This window comes from Schistocerca nitens, chromosome 2, assembly GCF_023898315.1.
Source record: "Schistocerca nitens isolate TAMUIC-IGC-003100 chromosome 2, iqSchNite1.1, whole genome shotgun sequence".
Lineage (NCBI taxonomy): Eukaryota > Metazoa > Arthropoda > Insecta > Orthoptera > Acrididae > Schistocerca > Schistocerca nitens.
In genome coordinates, this window is record NC_064615.1 from 669,841,563 (window position 1) to 669,860,587 (window position 19,025).

The window sequence follows — 19,025 nt, forward strand, 5'->3', positions numbered from 1 at the left end:
ACAATGGCGAAATTGAGAAAACTGCCACTTTTATTGTGACCTTCAATTCTCCAACCCTACCTGGACACATCATGGCAGGTTTCCACTGTCTCAGGGTTCGGCCCTATGTACCCTAACCCTATGGGATGCTTCAAATGCTAGCGTTTTGGCCATACAACGCTGAGTTGCAGAGGTGAAGCGACTTGTGGGAAGTGTGGATGGGCAGCCCATGAAGCTGGGACTGACTGTCCATCTCCAGCGGTCTGCATTAACTGCTCTGGAAGCCATCCCGTCTGGACCCAAGCTTGCCCAGTTTCTGCAGAGGAACGAAAAATTCAAGAAATCAAAGTAAACAAGTGGATCCCCTATGCAGGCGCCAAAAAGGACTATCAGGCGATGAAACCCCCTGTCTTTGCCACTTCTTATATTTAGTTGGTGCAGAAACTTGTTACTAAGGTGGACACCTGGACTCGGACATCGTCCAGTGTTCCCTTATCCACCTCTGACACCTGTATTTGCACCTATATGCGCCAAAGTAAAGTGAAAGACCTAGCGATCCAGACAGCTCCAACGGAAGAGACAAGGGCTGCTTTCACAGTGCACAGCCCAAAGGCACTCCAAAAGCAGAGCGCCCGTCAACGGAAACTTTCTTCAATGAAAAGTGGCTCTCACCGCCACTTTTCCCCCTCATCGTTGCTGGGAAAGGGAGCAAGGAAAGGATCCCAACATTTGGATGGACAGCTGACCCCGGCGCCATCAGATGTCATTCTGGCACATCTGACTGATGATGAGGACATCATGGATTTTGATGCCTCATCACCAGACCCAGTCAGTCCTAAAACTTTGTCTCGCTCTACAAGCGCCTCACCACCCTGGCGCAGAGACAGGGGTAAATCAAGACCACATTGATGAAATGGCTCCCATATTCCAATGGAATATAAATGGCTACAGGACTCCTCTGGTAGAACTGAGACTCCTTGCCCAGGACAGACCCTTTTGCCTCTGCCTTCAAGAGACTCATTATAAAGAGACTGACACTCCTGTACTTGGAGGCTAATACCTTTATAGAAACGACGACCTTACTGGTGAGAGGGCCAAAGGTGGGGTTGCAGTGTTTGTAAAGGACACTTTGCACTCCTCACCTATTCCCTCAACAACAGCAGTACAAGCGGTTGCTGTCCAGATAGTGGCTCATGTTCACATTACCATGTGCTCTGTGTACTTACCACCACATTCGCCTCTTCATCATGGGGACCTCACTCACCTTCTTGATGAACTACCCCAGACCTTTCACCTTTTGGAGGACTCCAATGCACACAGTGCGTTATGGGGTTCTAACACCACATGCCCCAAAGGTCGGCCACTTGAGGATATTCTACAAGCCACAGATCTTATACTGATGAACAGGGGTCAAGCCACAAAATTTAGCACTGCTACAATTTCGTCCACCGCCATAGACCTCTCCTTCTGCTCGCCTGCTCTTGGGGACACTGCTCAGTTAGCAGTGCACGATGACCTTCATGGCAGTGACCATTTCCCTATATTAATCCATCTGCGTGATGGAGCAGATCTTGGAAGAAAGCCACTGTAATGGTTACTCAAGAAGGCTAACTGGATGCTTTACAGGCAGATCACTGTTTTCGAACACTGTGACAGCGTCCAGGGCTGTGTGAATCATATTACAGCTGTGATTCACCATGCCACTCATGCATCCATCCCAAAGTACGTGAAAGTGCCTAGGTTGCGACCTACCCCTTGGTGGAATGATGATTTGTCGTTTTGCAGTCGGGCACAGGAAGGCAGCTATGTGCATGTTCAATCGATGCCCTACACAGGCGAATCTTGCATACTGTCAAATGGCGCGTGCAAAGGCGAGGAGAATCATTCAGGAGAGTAAGTACAGGTCTTGGCAACAGTTCCTGAACTCCATCAATAAGTCCACATCCGCCAGTAAAGTATGGGAAGCCATCAAATGGCTCTGAGCACTATGGGACTTAACTTCTGAGGTTATCAGTCCCCTAGAACTTATAACTACTTAAACCTAACTAACCTAAGGACATCACACACATCCATGCCCGAGGCAGGATTCGAACATGCGACCATAGCTGTCGTGCGGTTCCAAACTGAAGCGCCTAGAACCACTCGGCCACACTGGCCGGCGGGAAGCCATCAGGACGATCTCAAGCCACAACTCTCGACCGCCCATAGCAGCTGTACGAATACAGGGGTCTCTTGTGACGTGGATGAGGGACGTAGCTGAGACAATGGCTGAATCATATAAATCAATTACGGCTGATTCCTTCAGGATCCCACCTTCTGTCAATATCGGGAGACCCAGGAGAAGGTTGCTCTTGATTTTCATTGCACCTACATGGAAGAATACAACCAGCCTTTCTCTCTTTTGGAGTTGGATTCTGCATTGTCGGTTGCTTGTGATATGACCCCTGGACACGACCTGATAACTTACAGCATGTTGCAACAGTTGGACCAACGGTCGAAGGAAGTCCTCCTTCAGCTCTTCAATAAAATTTGGATAACTGACGATTTTCCCAACTCGTGGAAAGAATCTATTCTACTCCCAATTTTAAAACCATGGAAGGATCGGACAGACCCTGGTAGTTATCATAGTATTGGCCTGACAAGCTGCGTCGGAAAGACAAGGAGCGAACGGTCAATCGGCGCCTAATGTGGGTTCTTGAAACCATGTCATGTCCCTACTCAATCGCTCCCAGTGTGGGTTCAGGAGGTATCGCTCCACTCTCGACAACCTGACTCTGCTCTATGCTGCAATTCAAGAAGCTTTCCTTCGTAAGCAACACCTTATCGGTGTTTTCTATGATTTGGAAAACGCCTAGGACACTACCGGGCTGCATAATATTTTGTTGCAGCTCCATCAGTGGGGCTTCCGCGGACGTCTACCAACCTTCATCAGATCCTTTCTCTCAGACAGATATTTTGGATACAGGGTTGGGATGCCCTGTCTGACCGTTTTAAGCAGGAGAATGGTGTCCCTCAAGGGAGTGTTTTAAGTGTCACGGCTTTCGCCATTGCAATCAATAGTATTACCTGTACAGTGCGACGTCCAGTACAATGTTCCTTGTTTGTGGACGACTTCTCCATCTTCTGTGCATCCTCCAGCCTCGCCACGGCCACTCGGCTATTGCAGCTGACGATCAGGTGGTTGGAGGAATGGCCTTGCACCACAGGTTTTAAATTCTCATTTAAGAAAACAGTTTGTGTCGATTTTAATCGTTCCCACTGTCTGTTTTATTTGCCCGTTTTAAAATTGGGGGACACCATTCTCACTTTTAAGGAAAAGGTGAAGTATCTGGGTCTTATCTTTGATGTGAAGTTGACATGATTGCCACACCTTAAAGAACTTAAACTGAGATTTCTGAAGGCGCCGGCCGAAGTGGCCGTGCGGTTCTAGGCGCTGCAGTTTGGAACCGCGAGACCGCTTCGGTCGCAGGTTCGAATCCTGCCTCGGGCATGGATGTGTGTGATGTCCTTAGGTTAGTTAGGTTTAACTAGTTCTACGTTCTAAGGGACTAATGACCTCAGAAGTTGAATCCCATAGTGCTCAGAGCCATTTGAACTATTTGCCTCAAAGTATTAAACATCCTGAAATGTGTCAGTCATCGGTCTTGGGTAGCTGACAGGGCACGTTTGCTCCAACTTTATAAGGCCTTTGTGCGACCCCGGCTTGAATACGGATGCCAGCTTTATGGGTTAGCAAGGCCTTCAAACCTTAAAATGCTGGATGCAGTTCACCACGAGGGTATTAGGCCGTCTACAGGGGCCTATCACACAAGCCCAGTTGTTAGTTTGTGTTCAGAGGCTGGTGAGCCTCCGCTCTCTATTCTACGTCTTCTTCCCGTGGTACGCCAAGCATATAGGGTATTGTCCGTTCCTACCTCGCCAGCATCCAGTTACGTCGTTCAGCCGCCACTGGAACGGCTGTTCTCTCATCGGCCACAAGCAACGCTGCCATTTGGGATCCGTGCAAGGGAGAGCCTTGAAGTATTACGTTGGTGGCATTAAGATCCAACGCCAGGGTTGGAGTAGGGTCTCTCCTTGGCTACGACCAAGGCCCAAATTGCTTTTAGAACTGGTTGTTTACAAGAAACATTGTACCCCAGACTATGTTTTTAAACTTAAGTTTAAGGAGATTTTACATAGCCACCCAGATTTTATTACTGTCTACACGGATGGTTCTATGCAGGGAGATTTATTCGGCTGTGCAGTCGTGTTCCCCGACATTGTCCTCAGGAAAGGGCTCCCAGAGCAGTTTTCAGTTTAGTATGCGGAACTGTTTGCTATCCTGAGTGCCATGGAGCATGTGTGACGGCGTCATAACAAAAAATTCATCATTTGCTCTGATTCTCAAAGTTCCCTTCTATCTTTTGGTCAGATGTACCTAGCAGATCGGATGGTTCCACAGGTACAGGACGCTCTCCTTATCTTGCACAGGCAAAACAAGTAAATCTTTTTTTTCTGGGCTCCAGGGCACATAGGCATCAAGGGAAATGAGCTCGCTGATGCTGCTGCGAAGGAGGCTTGCTCCCTTCCTCCTCCTGCCCGCTGTTCATTTCCTCTGCGAGCTGTCATTTCATTTAAGAACAGGAAGACCATATTTTGGTGGGAGTCTTAGAGGCTGGAAGTGAGGAACAACAAACTGTGTCCCACTAAGACTTCATTGCGACCATGGATTACCTCCTTCCGCTCGCGACGGTGTGAAGAAGCAGCCCTTACTCTGCTCAGAGTGGGACATTGTCCATTGACGCACGGCTTCCTCTTCCGTCGGGAGGAGCCCCCAGTATGTCAGAGATTTGGGATCAGCTGTCAATTCGACATATTTTAATTGAGAGCGTTTTATATGACGACCTGAGAGTTGAACTGGGTCTCCCACAAGATTTTGCCTCTATTTTAACTGATAACGGGGCAACGAGGCGAGTGTTGTTCGTGTCTTAAGATTTTGTGTGGTGTCCGGAATTCTTCCCAAAGTCCTTGGTGTGATATCTTAATGTGTCACCGAGTGGCTGGTCACGTCTTATTTCTAAGTCGTCATCCAGCTACCGTTGTTTGTTGCTTTTTAAGAGCATCTTTACAGGTATTTTATCCATAATTGTTTTAGTTATCCCGCTGTGTCGCGCTGGGGTTTTATTACGGGCTTTTCTGAGGCTCACCTTCTTGCGGCTGCTTTACATTGCCTGTGGTGGGATCACATGTGGTTTTCCAGTTTCTTGATTTTCCTCCATAGGTTGCGAAAATTACCTTAGGTCTAACATTACTGCAAGGGGCTGATGCCCTTGCTGTTCGGCACCCTCCACCATAAATCATCATCATCATCATCTTCTCTGTCGCGAGGACCCACCTCGGTGTCGCTTTGGCTCCCTTCTGACTGTCGTCCACATCTTTCTTGACTGCCCAATTTTAGCTGCTCTGTAGCGGACTTTTAACCTTCCCAGCACCCTGCCTTCGGTGTTAGGTGACAATTGCTCAACAGCAGTTTTAGTTTTACGTTTTATTCGTGAAGGGGTTTTTATAATGCCATCTAAGGGTGGGCGTTTTGCCTTCTCTCTGCGGCCTCTACCTTAACTCAATTTTAACTCTGTCATCCTTTCCCTGCATTTTTTGTCTTCGTGTTTGTGTTTTCCATTCATTTATTCATCACGCCTTATCTTTTTTGGGTGGATATTTGAATGTGTTGCGGAGTGGCTGCCTCATCCTCTTTTATTCTTGTGATCAGCCAGCCCAGACCATTTGCTCTATGATTTTAATACAATCTTCTACTTCTCCTTATGGTGTATGTTTTCCCCGTTGTTTATTTGTGCCATTCGTTTTCTTTTTAAGTGCGCTCCCACATTCACTTTCCCCCTTTTCCTTTCCTAAACTTACTTAGGGAGTTGTTTTCCCCTGAGCCTTTGGGTGTGGAACAAGGGACTGATGAGCCTGTAGTTTGATCCCTGTATCCCTCAAACCAACCAGTCAAACGGGGGAGGGGACGAAACAGTGAGGTCATCGGTCCCATCAGATTAGGGAAGGATGGGTAGGGAACCATCCCGGCATGTGCCTGAAGCGATTTAGGGAAACCACGGAAAACTTAAATGTGGATGGCCGGACTCGGCTTTGAATGCGAGTCCAGTGTGCTAACCTTTCAGCGTTGCTTCTAAGGAGATTGAAAGTCCTTTTAAGAAAAAGTGCAGACCCTTTGATTTGCATGTCGACTAAACCAAGCCCTCCGTTCTTGGCATCCAGAGTGACGGTTTTCAGATCGACTCTGAAGAATTTCTCCTCGCCATAAGTAATTTGTTATATTTGACATTATTCATCGAGCTGCCAATTTTGGAAGAGGAAAAACCTGTGCCGTAAAGTACGCTTTAGACAGAATACAGGAGTTGATAGATTTTATCCTTTGCGCCTGGTACATATTGCGCTGTAAATTCTCTACTACAGCTCCATGGATTTTGTTTGGTGCTTCTATCCAGCTAACGGCGATCGTCTTCATCGGGCATGCCATTAGAAGGATCCCTAAACTTCTGTATTTGACGTCTGTTTTTTTCCATTCCAGACTTGTCCAACCCAGGCCCCTCAGGTTTAATATTTTATTTTTGTTTTCATTTGTGTTCGCACCTGATGCGAGACAGTACTTTTTTGAGATCCGTTCTAATATAAGTGCGTCGCCCTTATTTCTTAGTACAACACCCACATCGTCAGCATAAGCTCTTATGACCGTTTTAACGCCGGTTAGTGTTATACCTGTTAAACTAGCATGGACTATGCGCCGAAAGGGCTCTAAGGGGATGTCAAATAAAAACATAGACAGGGGACTGCAGTGAGGAACGCCCCTTCTTATTTGTATGGGCTTTGTTGTTTGGCCATTGACCGCCATCTTAGCATTCACACCAGTCACCATATTGTTTGTTATATCAATAATCCGGTGACGAAATGCCATTTTTTTCCATGGTTTGAAACAGGTATCTGTGGTTAACATGATCGAAGGCTTTTTAGAGCACATGTGATGTTGGACACCAAGGTAATTGAAATGATGTCTAAATATTCGGATATATTCTGAAAAATATTTATGGTTGAGGTACGTGACTGGTGGGGACTAAAATTTTTTTCGGCGGAAGATGAAAGTCTTTTATTTATTATCCTACAAATTATTTTGTAATCAGAATTCAAAAGAGAAATAGGACGGAAGTTCTTTAAATTGTTTTTGCATTTATTTTTGGGATCAATACTATTTTGCTCTCCTTAAATTAAGAAAGGATCATTTCTGCGTTAATTACGTCATTTGCCACGCAGGTAAGCTTGTCACCAATTAAAAACCAGTAATGTGCGTAAAATTCAATAGGAAGACCGTCAGGTCTCGGAGATTTTTTTCAGTGGTGAGCTATCTATAATCTCTTTTACTCCTTCGTTATTAACTGTTGACAGGATTTCCTCTATATCAAAATGTTCAAATTGAACCGTGTCATTTGCCACGGTTCCTGTTTTTCCCTGTTTTACTCCTGTTTGGAGTTTCCGCGCTTTCCTAGAGGGCGTTGTGGAGCCTCCGCGAGCGCGCTGCTAGGAGGCGCTGTGTGCCGTGCCCAGGGCGGAGGAGGCAGTTGAGACGAGTGTTCGGCCGTGGACGACCGTTCTGCAGCGGGGCGCTCGGTCGCTCTGTGCTAAGTCTGGATGGGCCCGAAATCCCGGGACGTGAGGACACAAAAGGCCATAAATCTGTGGACAACGTTTGATTTACGTTCATGGGCTGGGGAAGCTATGAAGTTTGTCTGCAGCTGCCAGTAACCTCCGGCAGGTGGTGTCGTCACTGAAAGTAAGATTTTTCATTTAGTTAGTGCAACGGCCGTCGCCTGGCGGCGCTCATCTCCTGGTGAAGTGGGAGCTATTAGTACCTGTGTGGCAACGTTTCTCTGCTCTGAGTTTGTGATCGGAAATTTCCTTTGTGTGTGTGTGTGTGTGTGTGTGTGTGTGTTACTGCTCCCTTGCATGATCGAGTGTTTGTACGCGATACTGACTTAAGGCGTGCATCGTAAACAAGCAAAAGAAAAAAAATTTTTTTGGCTGTGGACCTTCTGCAAACCGTTGCTTTGCCATGGACGGCGTAGATCGTTGTTTGGATAAGCACGTTGTAAAACGTAAAATAACCTTGTGCTGTCTGGCGGAGAGAGAGAGAGAGAGAGAGAGAGAGAGAGAATGAGACAATTTTATGGATGTCTGAAATGCGAGGTTGTCAATGTTCGCCAACATCTGTTGTTTTAGTACTTAGGCATATTTCAGTCGTTATTATGTATACATTCTTGTGTTAAGGAGTTTAGTCCCCGTGGAATTTAAGTGCTCTATTTAATCATATTTAAGGTAGTGCTTCAGTTTCTATTTGATAATCCGCCTAGCCACGACTGATGTCGGTTGCTCGGTCAGTCTGAAAGGTTGGGCCTATTGGGTAGAGACAGTTACTGACTTGCTCTCCTCAGATCCGATTTGGTATTGATACTAAGGTGATAGTTCTGCTGGAATCTCATTTGCAGATGGTATCTATTTTTGTGAGCACAAATAAAGCTACCTCTGCCTCTGTAATTTTCGTGCGCTGGTCAGCAAACTTCGGTGAATGATAAAAAAATTCGCCAACTGGTGTTCGTCCAACCTAGTGGCTCGTCTTAGACGAGTTTCCTTTCCAGTTCGGGTAAATGTTTCCTCCTCCTGGTGGAGCCATCCTCTTTCCCGAGCCACGCTGGGGTAAGACTTGCCCGATTGTCTATTGCCGCTCTATGTTCCAGGAGAATGAAATAAGGGGTTAATTATCTACACCATTATGCCCAAGAAAGGCCAGTTAGAGTAGTTCTGGATAACGTAACCATTGTACACTATTAAGATAGTTACGGGTTTGGAGAAATTGCTGTTTGGTAAACTTTAGCCTTCTGTGTCGGTAATCCGACGTATTCCACGATTCAACATTTTTAAAGAACTGAGTGATTTGGTTTTGATAAATTTGCTGACACGTGACTTAATTATTTGCTATTGATGTTGATTTAAATGAATCTATATTTTGTGGATATAATTCTTAATCTGTGATCGTCCTTAATGATGTAACATTTAATGTACATCTGATTGTCCCCTATGTCACCTACTGACTTCAGAGACTGAAAATGTGATCCTTGCTCAAGTTTATGGGACTTCATTAACCGTTGATCTTTATTGTTTATGGTCTTAAAAATGTTTGTTAAACAGGAATAATCTGATTCGTATTATTTATTAAGTAATTCTTAAGATATATAACAAATATTACGAGTGCAAATTTTCTCTCATTGTTACACTTGCATGTTCTGTGGTTTACACTGAAGGGTGTGACAATAAATGCAAAATCTAAAGTGAAGCGTTGGGGCGGATTAATCTTTCCCCTATTACCGTTAAAGATAACTGATTGTCGCTTGTTATTGAAACTGGTTCTGAGAATAGTTTGACTGACCCGTTTGAAAGAGTACATCACAAATGAGTGTGAATTCCTAAGGGACTAAACTTCTGACGTCATCGGTCTCTTACCTTACACAATCCTTTAACTTTAACTTATGCTAAGAACAATACACACTCCCATGCCTGAGGTAGGACTCGAACATCCTGCAGGAGGGGCCTCCTCATTATCTCTTTGTTAGTTGCGGGACTAAAATGTCGGTGAAGTCTTCAAAAGCTCCTTCGTCAGTTCGATTGGTGGAGTACAAGTTGTCATAACTATGTATTTCATAAAGTATGTCCCTTCGGAATGTAAGCTTTCAACCATCAGGTGTCTGAACTTCGACGACGAAAGTTCTGCGTCTGTTGTTTGCATGCCGTAGAAGGTGGTACAAGGACGCTGTTTCATCCCCGGAACTAGATTTGGCCTTTCACTTAATTTTGAGACCTTCCATTTGCTGCCTCTTAATTAAGTTTTGCTTTCGTTATTTTAAATATCAGCTAGCCGAATCATGACCTCATTTGCTTGCTTGTAGAAGTCTATTAATAAGGCATAATGAAACTTAAAAGTAAATCTCAATTATCTGAATCTTTCAAAGCTGTACTGTACGAGGTCTCGCCTGAGTTTTGGCTTTGCTCTTCTCGTCCACCAATCAAGAACGGTTGGGTGCCTGTCTGAAGCACGTAAGCATGTTGTCCACGCTTCTGTGATGGCTAGTTCTAGATCTTTTTCGTTTAAAAGAGGTATCTGAATTGCACTGGTTTCTAAAAAGGCGTGTTGTTTGCATACATAGATTAATGCAAACTAAAAGGCTACAATGGTCACTAATATACACTGGAACTGTTTCTGCCCGAAGTAAAGATTTTTTCCAAGGCCCGTGACTCATAAATCCTATCAAGTCTGCGGCATGAATTCGTCGTTATGAAGTATACTCGATTGATGTTGGGTGTTTGCGTTCCATCTGAGATATGCAGATGGCTCGCTAATTATTTTTACTGAGAGTAGTAATTTAAATTGGATTGCTGGTCCTCCCGATTCAAAACACTGTTAAAATCCCCACCAAGGATTAAGTCACATGGATTTTTCCTTAATAAATAAATTAGTTCGTCTTCAAAAAAATTTTGTGCGGGCCAACCTGTGATAATTCCCCGAAGGAGTGTACATTAATAAGAGACGTCAAAAATTTTAATAGCTATAGCTTCCCTAGAGTCTGTTCTTTCTATGTCGCTGACTGGTATCCCTTCTCTAATTAAAAAGACAGTTACAACAATTGCTTCACGTGTGACATTAACAATTTCTACATAACCTGCAATTTTGAATAGCGCTACTGAAACCTCATAATACGGCGATAACTGTCAGATTCATACAAAAATTCTTTCAATGCTGCCAATTTAAACGGCGAGCGTACTTCATTAATGTTTATCGTCGCAATTGAATACGCCTGCATCATAAAATTACGGGCAATACCTAGTTTTTAGTCACGATCCGTTGAGAGACAAACAGCATGAAATTTCTCCACTTAGAAAACAATGTCAATCTGTCATTCTTATAAAATTAGTATTGCTACGAAATCCTGTAATGTAGTTCTTTACCAACGAAATTGCTTGAGCCGACACTTTTTCTCCTTAACGGTATATAGGGCAGTGTTTTATGTCGCTTAAGGCTTATGTTCTCCCCCTCATCAGATCCTTTCCTGACAATTTAATACTTGATACTTTTTTGCTGTTAGTGTTGTTAGGTTTGGGTTTTCCTTGTGGACACGGGACAGAAAGATTGGATTGAAGTTTGTTTGTGACGGTGACTGGCGGGCTGGTGGCGACTTTCGAAATATCAGCACTTATTGGCGGCGTCATTGCAACGGTAACAGGTTGTGGGGTAGACACTGCCGCTTTCGCGCTTCCCCCTTGGGCATGTTGCGCTTTGGAGTCAGCGTGTTGTTCTTTGGAAACTTCCTCTTGTTTATCGTATTGGATGGTCTGTTGTGCTGCCGGTTCTGTCGTTCGCGTCGCAATCGCACGCATATTGGTCAGTGAGCCGCTATCAGCAGTGACAACTTCTGTTGCGGTCCCTGGATTATCTGTCGCTGTTTGTCACATCAACTGGCATTCCCTCGTACGTTTCCAATGAAGTTTCATTACACTGTTCTGATTTCCTGCTCAGATGGGATTTTTAAAATTCTTTATTAACACAATACAATCAGTACTATATGAAGATAAAAAACAACCCACCACCTTAATTAGTGGGTCTACATATTATACTACATTTTACAGCATTGTTAAATCTCATTTTTCTATAACTGGCATAAATATGAGAAAGGTTAATCTGTTAGGCTATCCTACTTCTTCTAATCTATTCCGCAGCGATTACAAGTGTGCCAGTTGATATATAAACCTATTATTAAAGGCCTGCTCACTGAGTAAACCCATTTGAGCGTGCCCCAGGCACTGTGCTGGCAAGGTCTGTATTGTCGCCGCAGTCCCTACTTCTTAGTGTTTGTTAGTGTTCTAATCTACTACGGCTACTGCTAACTGTTAGGTTCTATATCTTAGTAGAGTGCAGTTGTCATTACCTGGAAGGTGGTGCACCCGCTGGCCTGGTCCAGTAGTGCGGCGGATTCCAGTCATGAAGTCACTGACCTGTTCCACACTCGGCGGTATGGCGAGTACATCTGTCTACTCCGGGTTTGATGTTATCCACCTTGGTTTCTTCCAAAGTCTCTCAAGATCTTTTGTGATACCTCGTTTGCCAGAATGTTAAGGATGCTAAAGGTATCGGCACATCGTATTAGGGCATAGGTGTCATTGTTTGGTAATTGTGCTGTTAGGTCATGCGCCACATCATACAATAAACAGTCATAGATGATGTGCTCAGGTGTACCGTCTTGAGCACCACAGTCGCATAGGTATGACGGGTATGGCCCATGTCCCGTGAGAAAGTGCAGTAATCCCCTACTTGGCTCGAAATAAGTAATCCCAAGACGCTCTTTGATGTAAGGTAGCAGTTGAAAGACCACTCTACCAGTTTCTTCGTTTTCCCATGATGTTTGCCACAACTCCTCCCCCCTTCTTTTGGTAGCAGGTTTGTCTCCCACCTGAACCCCCAAGATGTCCCTGGTATTGTCTACCTTACCTTTAGAGATCCAGTATCATGCTGCCTGTTCTCTTATTTTTAAGTCCAATGGACATGATCCCATCAGCACCAGTAGAGCCGCCCCCCCCCCCCCAGGAGTCGTTCTGTAGGCCCCTACAGATCGCATTATCATGTTTCTCTGCACCCTTCTCACGGCCATGGCTGGCATCGCCCTCCTGAGGCTGTGCAGCCAGACCCCACACGCATAACCTACTACTGATGATAGGATGCTGTTATGATATAGTTTGATTAGATCGGGTGGCAGATGAAATCTTTTATGACCTATGTTAATGAGACTGTTCAGAGTTCCTAGGGCACGTCAAGTTATGGTTTCGATGTGAGATGTGTAGCTCCATTTTTCATCAATGATTACTCCTTGATATCGTGCTTCGCGACGCCAGAGAACTGGTGTTCCATCTACTCTAACTGTGGGGTGTCTGACCAGACTGCCTTTTAGAAGGTGGTATGTTGACTTGTTTGGTGCGACCTTCATTTTTGCTTCTTGGCACCACTCAGTATTGTTATTGCCCTTTCTACCTTTGGCTCTAGGTCTTCTCGGCTACGGCCGAAGACCAAAAGGAGGAGGTCGTCAGCGTATGCAATCATGTATAGCACATCCTTGCTGAGTTGTAGTTTCTCCAACAGCGGCTCTACATTTACGTCCCAAAAGAGTGGCCCCAATACGGAGCCCTGGGGACTTCCCTTCGTGATGGTTTGGCTTCTTTTGTCGCTAGGCGATGATACCAAACTTCCCTGTCCATGCAATAACTCCTCAGACAGCCATAGAGGGGCCCTGCGCACTCCTTCTCGCGCAAGTGGGAGAAGAGCGAGGGCCACCACAGGTTTTCAAAGGCACCACTGATGTCCACCATGATGCCGATTACGTATTTGTACGGGGCCGAGATGCAGACCTCAGCCGGCAGGGCGATTGCGTCAGACGCCGATCGCCCCGGCCAGAAGCCGAACTGTCTGTCGCTCATCCCGTACAAAATCCTGTGTGCAGTCAGTCTGTCAGCCAATAGCTTCTCTAACAATTTCCCATGATGTCTAGGAGACTTATTGGTCTTTACGACTTCGGCTCAACGGGATCTTTGTCCTTACCCTTTTTTATGATGACCATGTTTGCTCATGTCTTGGGGAATTTGCCGGTCCTGAGACATTCGTTAAATAACCCTGTGAGAGGTGCTATTAGCTGCTGTGGGGCGAGGAACGGTACCACCTCCGCTACTATACAGTCTGACCCTGGTGCTTTTCCCGTTTTAGTGACTTGATCTGTGCAGCAACTTCTTCAGAGAATTGGTACACCCTGGTGTCATTGGTGTACTCCTGCTGGTCTGTTCTGCGAATTTTCTGTTGGGTCTCAGTTTCTCCATTTTCCTCATCGTCCGGCAGCGGAGTCCACAGGACCACCTCGGCGGTCTCTCGCCAGAACTCTGTTGTTCTGCCATCCTCTGGCAGTGGAGAGGACCGCTGGAGACCTTATCTTTCCCCTGACCAACTTGTAGGGAACTCTCCACGGATCAGTTTCAAGTTGTCTTAGTACGTAGCCCTCCCAGCTCTTGATCCTTATCTCTTTTAGTTGTTTTTGGAATGCATCCTTCGCTTCTCTGTATTACTATAGCCAGTGTTGTTTTTCTGGCCAGACGGAACTTCGCTGTTAGTACTTCCTCGCCCATCGGACAGAATGGCGCAAACGTTCGAGGTCAGCCGTCCATGGTGATGGGGAGGCCGCTACGGCCCCTCTCCTAGTTGGCACAGCAGCTTTTACCGCCCTAATTACCGACCCCACCAGTTCTTCGGTGTACCTATCCACGTCCAGGTCCCCTTCGGCCAATGGAGGTACATCATATTCTCGAGCTAGGCGTTCCCAATTTGTCTTACTGAAGTTGTATTGGATTTCCCATCCCAGGTCCCAGCGGCACTCTTTGTCACTGAGGTGAAAGACAATCAGGTTGTGATCGCTTGTAGTCACTTGATCTTTTACTACCCAGCTTTTGATGTTGCTGCTTATTTTAGGTGTGGCCAAAGTGACGTCGATGTTAGTCCCTAACCCACCTCCGCCTGTATAGATAGGGGGCTTTCCTGGTTAGTTGGTCACAACAAGCTGTTGGGCCATGATCAGCTCTTCAACCTTTTCGCCGTTTGCGTCTCTGGTGCCGCTGTACCATAGAGGAGTTAGCGTTCATATCAGCTGTAATGATAACCGTTTTCCCCTGCAACGCCGTGGTGGTTCTTGAAAGATGGTCTAGATATCCTCAAAATTCTCTCCGTACAGGAAGTACATATTTACGATATACACCAAGCCAAGAGGCGTCTGTAGCTCCACAACGTTACAGTGGTTGTTTGACAACTGCGTTATTGTTGTTGCCCTTAGCCCCTTATTTGTTATGATTGTGACTGCCTGTTGGAGATTACTTGCCAGGAGGCTGACACGAAGGGGATTAGTCCAGCTCGAGAATATGGCCCCTGCAGACAGATTACGTCCAGTCTCAGATCCTCCACTATCTTTCGCAGCTCTTGCATGACAAGTCGGCTGTTGTGTGTGTTGATTTGTCAGATTGTGATGCTAGGTGTCATTATGGAAAGTACGTATGGGAATCACATTCTGGCCTGGGTTTGTTCCAGTCTGACGCAGTTCGCCAATTAGCCAGGACAGACTGTGCGTATATTTCCTCCCTTTCGAATCTGTCCCCTCTCCTTCAAAACACTTTCTTAAGCAAGTCACGCAGGGCTCCGAATTCGGTGGGGAGGTTCATCGACCTTAACGTTATCCTGTCTACAGCCTCCATTGTGGAGAGGGTGACCCTTCTTCCTTATTTGTGCCCTACACGTACGACGTGCCTGAGTGTTGTAGTAAGGACAGTCGGTTGCTCCAGGCGGAAGAGCTGCATTGCAAATTCTAGGTTGGGATAAATTCTCCTTGGGTCCACTTCTGTGGGTCTTGATGATGCCTCCAGTTAAGTTGTGCTTGTGACAGAACTATCCTGTAAGATTAATTTCGAGGGGTCTTCTTGTGTGGGGATTGTGGTGTTTGTGTTTGGAGCTTTCGAGTCGTTATGTAACGTGTGGCCGTTTGGTGTTCTACATCTACATTTATACTACGCAAGCCACCCAACGGTGTGTGGCGGAGGGCACTGTACGTGCCACTGTCATTACCTCCCTTTCCTGTTCCAGTCGCGTATGGTTCGCGGGAAGAACGACTGCCTGAAAGCCTCCGTGCGCGCTCGAATCTGTCTAATTTTACATTCGTGATCTCCTCGGGAGGTATAAGTAGGAGGAAGCAATATATTCGATACCTCATCCAGAAACGCACCCTCTCGAAACCTGGCGAGCAAGCTACACCGCGATGCAGAGCCCCTCTTGCAGAATCTGCCACTTGAGTTTGTTAAACATCTCTGTAACGCTATCACGGTTAACAAAACACCATGTGACGAAACGCGCCGCTCTTCTTTGGATCTTCTCTATCTCCTCCGTCAACTCGATCTGGTACGGATGCCACACTGATGAGCAATACTCAAGCACAGGTCGAACGAGTGTTTTGTAAGCCACCTCCTTTGTTGATGGACTACATTTTCTAAGCACTCTCCCAATGAATCTCAACCTGGTACCCGCCTTACCAACAATTAATTTTATATGATCATTTCACTTCAAATCGTTCCGCACGCATACTCCCATATATTTTACAGAAGTAACTGCTACCAGTGTTTGTTCCGCTATCATATAATCATACAATAAAGGATCCTTCTTTCTATGTATTCGCAATAGATTACATTTGTCTATGTTAAGGGTCAGTTGCCACTCCCTGCACCAAGTGCCTATCCGCTGCGTATCTTCCTGCATTTTGCTACAATTTTCTAATGCTTTAACTTCTCTGTATACTACAGCATCATCCGCGAAAAGCCGCATGGAACTTCCGACACTATCTACTAGGTCATTTATATATACTGTGAAAAGCAATGGTCCTATAACACTCACCTGTGGCACGCCACAGGTTACTTTAACGTCTGTAGACGTCTCTCCACTGAGAACAACATGCTGTGTTCTGTTTGCTAAAAACTCTTCAATCCAGCCACACAGCTGGTCTGATATTCCATAGGCTCTTACTTTGTTTATCAGGCGACAGTGCGGAACTGTATCGAACGCCTTCCGGAAGTCAGGAAAAATAGCATCTACCTGGGAGCCTGTATCTAATATTGTCTGGGTCTCATGAACAAATAAAGCGAGTTGGGTCTCTCACGATCGCTGTTTCCGGAATCCATGTTGATTGCTACAGAGTAGATTCTGGGTTCCAAAAACGACATGACACTCGAGCAAAAAACATGTCATAAAATTCTACAACAGATCGACGTCAGAGATATAGGTCTATAGTTTTGCGCATCTGCTCGACGGCCCTTCTTGAAGACTGGGACTACCTGTGCTCTTTTCCAATCATTTGGAACCTTCCGTTCCTCTAGACTTGCGGTACACGGCTGTTAGAAGGGAGCAAGTTCTTTCGCGTACTCTGTGTAGAATCGAATTGGTATCCCGTCAGGTCCAGTGGACTTTCCTCTGTTGAGTGATTCCAGTTGCTTTTCTTTCCTTGGACACTTATTTCGATGTCAGCCATTTTTTCGTTTGTGGGAGGATTTAGAGAAGCCCCCCTGCGGGTTCGGGGGTTAGAATCGGCCCGCGGTATTCCTGCCTGTCGTAAGAGGCGACTAAAAGGAGTCTCACTTGTTTCGGCATTATGTGATGGTCCCCTCTCGGGTTTGACCTCCATCTTTCTAAATTATTCCGAAGAGCGAGCCAATTGGGGAAGGGCGCCTTACATGGTGCACTGTATTCGTCGTGCATTGAGACATTTAGCCGGCTTTTTCGTCGTTGCAATGGTGTCCCGCTCGTTTTCCATCTCTTGGGCGAGGATACGTCCCTGGATGCGATTCCCACGCTGCACTATGCAGTGTTTCTTTTAACTGTGACTACGACCTTGGACAGTTTTGCACCTAAGATCCAGCACGGTAGCCAGTCCGTTGTGGTGGGGCCGCCATGTACCCTCTTGGTTGTAGCCCCCTGACAACACAGGGATCGCTCTACTGATGCCTGCACCGTTGACTCCCCACGTATGCCAAGGAGTAGATGCCCATCTCCTTGGGGCATCAGGACTTCCGGCAATGGCCGTCCTGCCAGGTGGCTATTGCTGCGGCTGGGTGGCGCCCATAGGGAGGGCCCTTGGTCGGAGTAGGTGGCATCAGGGCGGATGACCGGCAATGAAGCGTGGGACATCATCTCTCGCTGGTGGGCCTCCACCAGCAGTCTCTAAGCGATCGAGGTCTAACCTCAACGGCAGGAAATACGAACCACGATCATTTCCCTCCCTGGTCACTCCATGGGAGGAACGTATGGCAAAAGAAGGCAGTGGCGACTATTCACCCGTTCCTTGTGTGTACGCGAGTTGATGGGGAATCTTTTATGTCAACCAAGCCCCAGTTTTTTGTGGAGCATTTAGAGGACAAGTTCGGGGAGGTGGAGGGCTTGTCCAAGATGCGCTCTGGTTCTGCGCTCATCCAAACGGCATCCTCTGCCCAGTCACGGAGGTTGCTCAATTGTGACAAGTTGGGGGATGTTTCAGTTAGCATCACGCCGCATAAGAGTCTCAACATGGTCCAGGGTATTATATTCCACAGGGATCTTCTTCTGCAGTCTGACTATGAATTACGCGCCAACCTCGAACGACGAGGTGTTCACTTCGTCCGGCGCGTCCATCGGGGTCCGAGGGATAATCAGGTAGCCACCGGTGACTTCATCTTGGCCTTTGAGTGTGATGTCTTACCCGAAAAGGTTAAGGTGATGGGTTACCGTTGTGATGTGAAGCCATATATCCGTCCTCCGATGCGGTGTTTTAAATGTTGGAAGTTCGGGCACATGTCATCTCGCTGTACTTCCAGCATCACGTGTCGGGATTTGGACGTCCTTCGCATCCTGATACTCCATGTGCCCCGACTCCTATCTGTGTTAACTGCGGAGAACACCATTACCCCTGCTCGCCGGACTGTAGGATCTTCCAGAAAGAAAGGAAGATAATGGAATATAAGACTCTGGACCGCCTAACCTACACCGAGGCAAGGCGGAAATATGAGCGGCTACATCCCGTGCCCATGACATCCTCCTATGCCGCTGCTGCAATAGCAGTCCCATCCTCTCTCGTGACGTCACGTACTGTTGCCTCTCAGCTATGTCACAATGAACCGGCCCCCTTGGTTGTGGGGGCTTTTCCCCCTCTGTTGCTCCATCTACTCCAGGAGCAACACCACCCCAACCATCGGGGTCATTCGTCCCCCCGTCCCAGCCAGAGAAGCGTGAGGCTTCTTCGGCTACTCTAGCCAGGAAGGGTTCCCTTGCGGCCCTCCCTTCCCAGGCTTTGCCCAGTGTCAAAGCGGACACCCGCAAAGTTTTGAAACAACAACCGGTCGCTGGTAATAGG